The 8794-nt window shown below is 32.7% G+C and overlaps 1 pseudogene; it reads right to left on the bottom strand.

Annotated features, from left to right (window-relative positions):
* Nucleotides 1-2522: 2522 nt before the first annotated feature.
* LOC111737524 lies at nucleotides 2523-2641 on the bottom strand (annotated as a pseudogene).
* Nucleotides 2642-8794: the final 6153 nt, after the last annotated feature.

Raw genomic sequence — 8794 nt, 5'->3', positions numbered from 1 at the left:
ATTAGTTAAGTGGTCAGTTCAGTAAGTTCAGAAATAAAATGTAAACAAAGAAAAAATACAAGAAAATTAACATTAAAAATACATATAATTAGAGATAAGCAACAGAATGAAAATCTGGCTTTCTAATATGACCCACAAAAGAGATTCACTTCTAGAAAGAGTAATAAGGGAAAGAAAGAAAAAAAGAAGTCATATTAATATCTAAAACAGGAAAAGAGCAAAACCATAAAGAGATTAAGATAGAAAAATATATAAGAACATATGATCAACTTTGTGATAATTTAAAAAGAAAATGTACTACTACTAGAAGATAACTCAATCAAAAATAACACACCAAGAATTGAAAACCTGGATTGATCTTTAACTCTCAAATTTCAGCAAACCAACAAAATAAAATAAAAATGAAACCAGACCCATTTCATTTTACTAGTATTTTTCAACAATTGTTTTTAAAAAAACAACAGATCATTCTTATCTTTTATAAAACAATCCAGAGAATAGAAAATTAGAACAAAACTCCTGTCTTCAATTTATGCAGTCCATACGTAATTATATTATGTGAATACATAGTGCGTAGTTCTTGATACTAAAACTAGATTAAAATTCTCCAGGAAAAGAAAAAGAAAATCATAGGCTAATCTCATGTATGTACTCAGTTCCAAAAATTCGAGTAAAATTGTAACAGAATTAATCCCCAAAACAGAAAAAACAATAAACATTGCAAACAAGTGGAAACAAACACCTTCCTCTGTTAGAGAATTGGATAAATAATGACATTAAAATATTAAATAGCAGTTAAATGGATGAATTACTTTCACATATCAGTGCAAATAAATCATAGAAAAATATCGAATTATTAAATCCAGGACAAAAATGTTACATATGTTATGCCAAATACATAACTTCAAACACATATGTTTGTATGAATTGATTCAAATTCAGTAGAAAGAAAACAAAACACTTTGTATGACAAAAATGTACATCGAATTTAGCCTAGTTTTTAACTCTGTCCAGGGAGGAAGGTGGGGGAGATGAGTGGAGTATCTTAGCTATATCTGTAACATCATATTTCTTTATAATCATGTATATATTTAAAGATCAAATGGCCAAACGTTATCATCTATTTAAACTTCTATATGGTGACCTGTTATATTAAATTCTGATTACTTGAAATTTTCACCATTAATAAAAATGAAATATAAAAATAATGATTGATTTTTGTAAAAGTAACTAACTTCTTTTAAAATGTCAATTACTTTACAAATAAGTATGTTAGTAATAAAAAGATGTATAACTCTCAAACATTTTTATACTACAGTTTTAAAAAGTGGTAAAAATGAAAACTTCTATAACAAATTTTTTAGTTTTCTGGATTAGCATTGTACTGTAGCAGAGCTGGTAATTATTTACAAAATTATCATTCATTTGTTTTTCCACTCCCACTCTATAGAAAGAAAATGGAAATTCTTTTAATTCTGCATTCCGCTGGCAGGTTATTATTATAGAATATAATTTTAATAATGCACATTAATCAATGGAAAATGGAAAGAAATTGGAACTATTTTTAAAACCTTCTTCAACAAGACTAGTTACCAGGTCTTTAACTTATGTGGACTAAAATGTGCTTCCCCCCACAATTCATATGTTGAAATTTTAATTCCTGATGTGTCTGTATTTGGAGACAGGGACTTTTAAAGAGATAAATGAGGTTAAATAAGGTCATAAGTGTTAGGCTCTAATCCAATACAACTCTTGTCCTTATAATAAAAGGAAGAAACATTAGAGATATCTATTTTTCCCATGTTCGTGTAAAGCCACAGTGAAGAGTTAACTATCTACCTGTACACCAGGAAGAGAAAAACCAAATCTGCTATGACCTTGATCTTGGACTTTCAGCCTCCATAACTGTGAGGAAATAAATGTTTATTTTTAGTGTTTAAGGTATCCAGTCTATGATATTTTTGTTAAGGCAGTCCTAGCAGACTAATACAATTAAGGTTGCCTAAAAGTCAGTCCCCTCACTAATCTACTGAGAATATGTTAAATTAGTAGTTTACAATGAGTAGTTTACAGAAAATTCAGAGTTAGACACATATCTTAGATCTCTAAGATAAATGACCTTTATTCTAAATTAATTATTAAGTAACACAGCATCCTCCTATAAGAGGAAAATATTTGTTTTTATTCCAAGTAAAAGAAATATGGCGATTTCTTTTTACAACATGCCACTGGTTTTAAACAGACACATTGTTTATCAGTAATTCTTCTCTAAGTTAAATTCAGTTCTGCTCTATTTATATTAGCTTAACCTTTAAAAGTTTACAACTACATCTTTTTTTTTAATTAATTAATTTATTTATTTTTTTGGTAGGCAACCCTTGGTTGACCTCACAGATTGCAAGGACCTTGTCAGCTTACAATCCCTTAGTTTATATTTTTTATGCCTACAGCGCCTGGTCTTCAGAAATAAAATGTAAACAAAGGACCTTGTCAGCTTACAATCCCTTAGTTTATATTTTTTATGCCTACAGCGCCTGGTCTTCCTAGGTGGTCTCCCATCCAAGTACTAACCAGGCTTGACCCTACTTAGCTTCCGAGATCGGACGAGATTGGGCTTGTTCAGGGTGGCATGGCTGTAGACTACAACTACATCTTGATTCAAAACTACTTAATAATTTAGAATATATTGGAAACTATGATTCTGTATTAAAATTTTAAATACATACTACATTCTCCTATACTTCAGAGACAATTTATTTCCATTTGGTTGTTAGTAATTGTAGGTGTTTGAAAACAAAATTACATGCTACAATTTCAACTCATGACTGTATTTCCCCAGATGTTTCAGAAGTTACTCAATTCACAGTCCATCATTTTCTCTTTTTATTCTGCATTCTGCTGGCAGGTTATTATTATAGAATATAATTTTAATAATGCACATTAATCAATAAACAACTATGAATTTTTATTGCATTATGGAGCAAATATATATTCCTTATCCACATACTTAATAGAAGCAGAAAGTAGAAGGGTGAATGTTGGGGGCTGGAGGCAGGTGGAAACTGGGAAGTATTAATCGAAGGGTACAAAGTTTCAGTTTGCAAAGTGGATAAGTCCTAGAAATCCACTATACAGCATAGAGCCTATAGTTAATAATACTGTACTGTATACTTAAAAATGTGCTAAGAAGGTAGATCTTATATTAAGTATTGATGTCCCACATAAAAATAATAACAACGAGGATAGGAGGAAACTTTTGAAGGTGACAGGATATAGTTAGAGCATAAATTATGGTGATGATTTTATGGATTCTTTTTCTAAATGCATCAAGTTGTATATATACAAGTGGTATTATGTTGTATTTGCTTTTCTGTGTCTGGTTTATTTCACTTAGCATAATGTCCTCGGGTTGTTCTAAACGGCAGAATTTCCTTCCTTTTTGACTGAATAACATTCCATTGAATATATATACCACATTTTCTTGAATATTGAGAAAAAAAAACTAAACAGTTGATTGAAAAATATTCACGAGTCATGAAAACACAGACGCACACACATAAGATAACTTACACATGTACACACAGATTTAAAATTAGCTCTTGAAACTTTGAAAAAATAATCAACACACGTAATAAGAGAATTAAAACTATACTGACCATTTCTATCTTATAATGACAAAATTTAAAAACTAACAATACACTTTATTACAAGTTATGGATTAACAGGCACCCTTATGCATAGCTAGTGAGTTTGTAAACTTGTATAACTCTTATCTGTGTAATTGACATCTTTAAAAAAAAATCCTACATTTGCATTTACACCTTTATAATTGTATTTTTAAAAATTAACTTTAAAGTTGTCCCTCCAACAATACAAACATATGCAAAGTTACCCATTGCGACACAGTTTACAATAATAAAATATCAGAAACAACCTACAAACTTTCCCCAGAAGACTGGCTGAGAACTATATAACAATAGATTATGAAGTTTTAAAATAAAATGGAAAGATTTTATGATGTGGAGTAGTTTTCAAGACAAATTATATCTTAGAAAAAAGCAATGGATAGATAGGTAGGTAGGTAGGTAGGTAGGTAGGTAGGTGATAGATAGGTGATAGATAGATGGGTATAGATTATATATTATATATATGTATGTGTACATATATATATTAGCTAAGAGGAAGTGAAGAAATTCAGACATATGAGTATATATGTGTGACCTTATTTTTGAAAAAAGAAAAGAAATGCAGATCATAAATACAAAATTAATTAAACCACTTACTGGAAAGAACAGCAGTGGGAGATGGGATGGAGAATGGAGTGAGACTTTGATATTTGAACTGTTACTTATTCTCAAAGTTAACACAATTAAATTTGAATCATATCTAAAAGAGAGGTAAAACTAAAATTAAATGCAAATAGAAAAAAATAACTACATCAAATTGATAATATGCAGAGAATACATACATATACCCACACACAGAATAATTTCAGGTAACTATGAATATTAACTTTGTACTTCCTTTATGGGATATAGTCTTAAGGGCAAATAAGAAAAGAAATCTTGAACTTAAAAGGTTGTTATTAGTAGTAGTACTGGTGAAGCAATTCCAATACTATTTTTTACACATAATGAAAGGAAATAAAATATCTTGATATGGTTGGAAACTCAGATACCCTATATGAGAAAAGGGAACTATAAAAAAACAATATGGGTAAAGTAAGACAAACACTCAATTTTAATGGTGGGAGGGTTGAAATTAAAAGTAATATGAACTTGGAGATAGACCTCCAATATCATTCCTAGAAGGCCTCCAATAAGGCCTAGAAGCCATGAGACTGCTCTAACAATGAGCGTGACTAGAATCCAGTCATGTTTTTGTAAACTACTTGCAAGCTTCTTTAAGAAATCAGTGATTTCAGGTCTGGAGAATGAAAAAGACAAACTAAATCTCTAACAATTTTGTGTCAGAAATCAAGGATGTGCTGCTCCAAAACTAATGGATGTAAATCAAAAAAAAAAAAAAAAAATTCTAGTACTTACATTATCTAAATTTTGCCAGTGGAGCTTCTTTGACCTGGTTTTTGTTCCCTTTCTAAAAGTCTGCCTCAGAATCTTTCCATAAGCTGTTCATTGTGCTCTGAATGCTCTTTCCCATATGTCCCACCGGCTCACTTGTAGGCTTGGTTTCAATGCCTTCTCAGTGAGGTTTATCCTAATCACTTCATTCAAAATTTTCTTCATCCCAGCTCTTGTGATCCTCCTCTGCAAGCTCTTTTTTCCATCACATTTACAATTTTCTAAATATTATGAAAATTAATTATTTATCCTGATGTCTGCACCACCCCATACACTAAAAAAAATGCCAGTTAATGAGGTGTTTTTTGCTTGTTTTATTCACTGTTACTCATTATTCACTAGGTCAAGCCTAGTGCCTAGTGCCTGGCCTAAAATATACTCTCAATTAATATAACTTCTCAAATAAGTTTATTGACTCCTAAATCTACATTGCGTCTACTACATCACAGACATTTCTTTAAATATGGTCATCTGCTTTATAAAATAGAAAAAAGAGTTTCAGAAAACAAATCATTTGTGCACAGTTTAATATTCTTAAAGTAATTTTAACACATTTTTTCATTACATATTTCTAATAAGCAATCAAATCTTGTCAGTCCTTCCCTCCAAATGTCTCTAAATGTGTCATTTAATTTAATTATATGTCATTTTATTTACTTACTAACTTCTACCTTAGTTCTGGAGCTCATCATCTCACACCTGGATTACTGAAATAGCCTCTCTTCTGGCAACCATACACAAATTATTTTCTGCATCATTCCTTCCTAAATGAGTGTTTGATTTCTCTAAATAACATCTTTCAAAATGTGACTTTTAAACTCAAAAATTATCAATGAGTCTCTAGCCACTTATGAGATTATATCTTCAGTTTAGCTTTCAAAGCACTAAGGAATCTGTTGCTATTTACATTTTTCTCTTACCTTTGACTCATTCCATACATTCGACTCTGAATGAGTATAGGCTGTTTATTTTATTTTATTATTATTTTACTTCATCTTACTAACTTTTGTATTTCAAATGAGAAAACTAAAAAGAGACACCGTATAGGTAGACTCCAACTATCATAAAGATCAAGAATTACTTTTACAGAACAGGAAAAACATGAAACATAAAAACAAAAAACAAAAAAAAAGCCTTCCAAACTTTTAAAACCACTTTATTGGGAAATATAACCCCTCAAATTATGAGGAACTAGAAAGAACAAACCAAGAAAAGAGAAACAGTACAAAAAAACAACATCAAATGGCCACCTCTCTTATCTCATGGCACCACTTGAGAAGATGTGTATTAAATATTCCCCACAACCATCCATCATGGGAGGAAAGATGGGAGGACTTATTTATAGGCATTCATTTTAAGTGGGTCAGAAGTTCACCCCATAAATCATTAACTCCCTTGCACTTACGGATTGCATGGTTCTGAGGAAGGGTATTGCCATATTGCACCAACATGAAGCTGATTGTAACCTATGCAAAAACGGATGTTATAGATAGATGGAAAAAGCATAGGAGAGACTGAAAGCATCAGTGGTACAAAAGTGGTGTCAGATACAATCTACACCTGCACTACCATGCTGTGTCCCTGCATGAAATCCAACCTACATATGAGGTGCACTGAAAGTGGTAGCTGCAATATCTTTGAAGACTTACTGAAAGAAATTTAGTAAAACAAGTTCTAGTCTTTGCTACTATAGCTTAGGCCGAGTATGTAATTGATATCCACACCCCTCCTTAGTCACACATTGTATATTTTCTTCACACTCAGGTGACACTGTAGCTGGCTGGATTGCTTGCCTTTTCGTATAACCTAGAACTTAATCCTAGAGAGTCTGAAGGTCATAGTTGCTTGTCTTTTATTTTTCAATCTTGCTCTTAACAGTCAAATTATTTACTGATGCCCACATTCCACTCTGTCAAAAGAAGAGATCACCAATTGATATCTAAAATTAGCCCCAACCTCAAACAGCTGAATTCATTGCTTACTGAGTTTTAGAGAACTATACTGTAAAGCACAGTCTTTTTGAGCAGAGCAAACTACTGTCTTACATGGGTTTGGAAGGTATGGACTTCAAGGATTAATGAACTTTCAGATTTCAGAGGTAGAAGCAGGTTGAAGTTAATTATGCAGTTTTGCTTACTAATGTGAGATTGTAAGTGATTGGTTGGCATTTAGAGGCATTTCATTGATGTGATTCCTTCCCCAATTTGTTGACTTTCAAGAGCAAAGAATGTCATTACTTGGTAGTTTTTCAGAAGCATGTCCATTGTGGCGGTGTTCATTTTGTTGTTTTTCTGTTTTGTTTGGTAGGGGGAAGGTATATAAATTTAATATGTATATGATGGAGACCACCATGTTACAGTCTCTTAATCTTTGCTGGTGGTCCTTACTCCATCGTTGGATGTGGTTTTGATTCTAATTTTCTTTTTCGAATGTGGGACTTATGTCAGTTTCATGGATTTCTACTGATACTTCTTACAAAGCTGTGAATGAAAGGCCTTATAAGCCATTTTAAGGAGTTATTTGTCTTTCAGTCACTAGAATATAGGCACACCTGAGATATTGCAGATCTCTGCAATAAAGCAAATAGCGCAATAAAGTCATATAAATTTTTTGGTTTCCCCATGCATATAAAAATTATTTTACACTATACTATAGTCTAGTAAGTGTGCAATAGTGTTAGGTAGCTAGTCAGACATGGGCAACAGGAGAACAAAGGAATAGGGACCTTCCTTAAGGGCCTCCCAGAAATACCACCCTTTTAGGGTTGTAAATTACCCCAAATCCTAGAGCACAAAGGCCATAAAAGCTGCTGGCTAAATCAGCGACAAACGTATGTGCAGAAAGTACTGCCCATAACTTCAGCCTCATTATATCATCATTATAATCTCATGACTCTGCCTAGAAGTTCATGAATCTAATTATAACAGACTAAATTCTAGGTAAGCACATGTGCAGTAGGCAAAATGTTATGTAACAGCCAACTGTCTGGCAAAATGACCTCACATACTGATCATCTAGACTTCCCATCATGACCCAAATATAAACAGATCTTCTCATGTCTACAGTAACAGTTCTCCTGGCTGGAAACCAACTCCTCCCTTTGGGGTGTACTATCTTTATCTCTTCACCTCCTAAGTTCCAGCGGCCTACAGCCTTCCTTTGCATGGCCCATCTCCTTCTAAAATGTACTTTCAATAAATCTTACTTTTTCTAAATCTCACAGAACAGAGGGACAACAACACACAATGGCGGCTATCCACCTCCCCCTCCTCCTCCCCCACACCACTGGAGCAACCAGGATTTCACATTACCCCCACCGGTGACAATAGTATCGTCTAAAACAATGTACACAGTTTAATTTAAAAAAATACCTTATCGCCGAAAAAATGTCTGCCCTCATCTGAGCCTTCAGTGAGTCCTAACGTTTTTGCTAGTGGAAGGTCTCGCTTCAGGTGTTGAAAACGCAATATCTGCAAAGCACAATATGAGAAGTTCAATAAAACAAGGGAAGCCTGTATTATAGGGCTCTCCATGAAGATGTAGGACAACATTTTAGAATTTCTACTCTGACTGCAGAGCAGAGAATAATGTGTCAGAAAACACAGAGATGGTGAATTAAGACAGAATATATTTTAGATATATATAAAAAAAGAGCAGCTTGTGAATTTAGACTAGCACGATGGATAAAAGAAGGTGAAAGGAGTGAATTCACG

Source organism: Pteropus vampyrus, unplaced genomic scaffold, assembly GCF_000151845.1.
Source record: "Pteropus vampyrus isolate Shadow unplaced genomic scaffold, Pvam_2.0 Scaffold27, whole genome shotgun sequence".
Taxonomy (NCBI): domain Eukaryota; kingdom Metazoa; phylum Chordata; class Mammalia; order Chiroptera; family Pteropodidae; genus Pteropus; species Pteropus vampyrus.
Note: the sequence above shows the minus strand (reverse complement) of the source record. Positions and strands in the feature narration are given on the sequence as shown.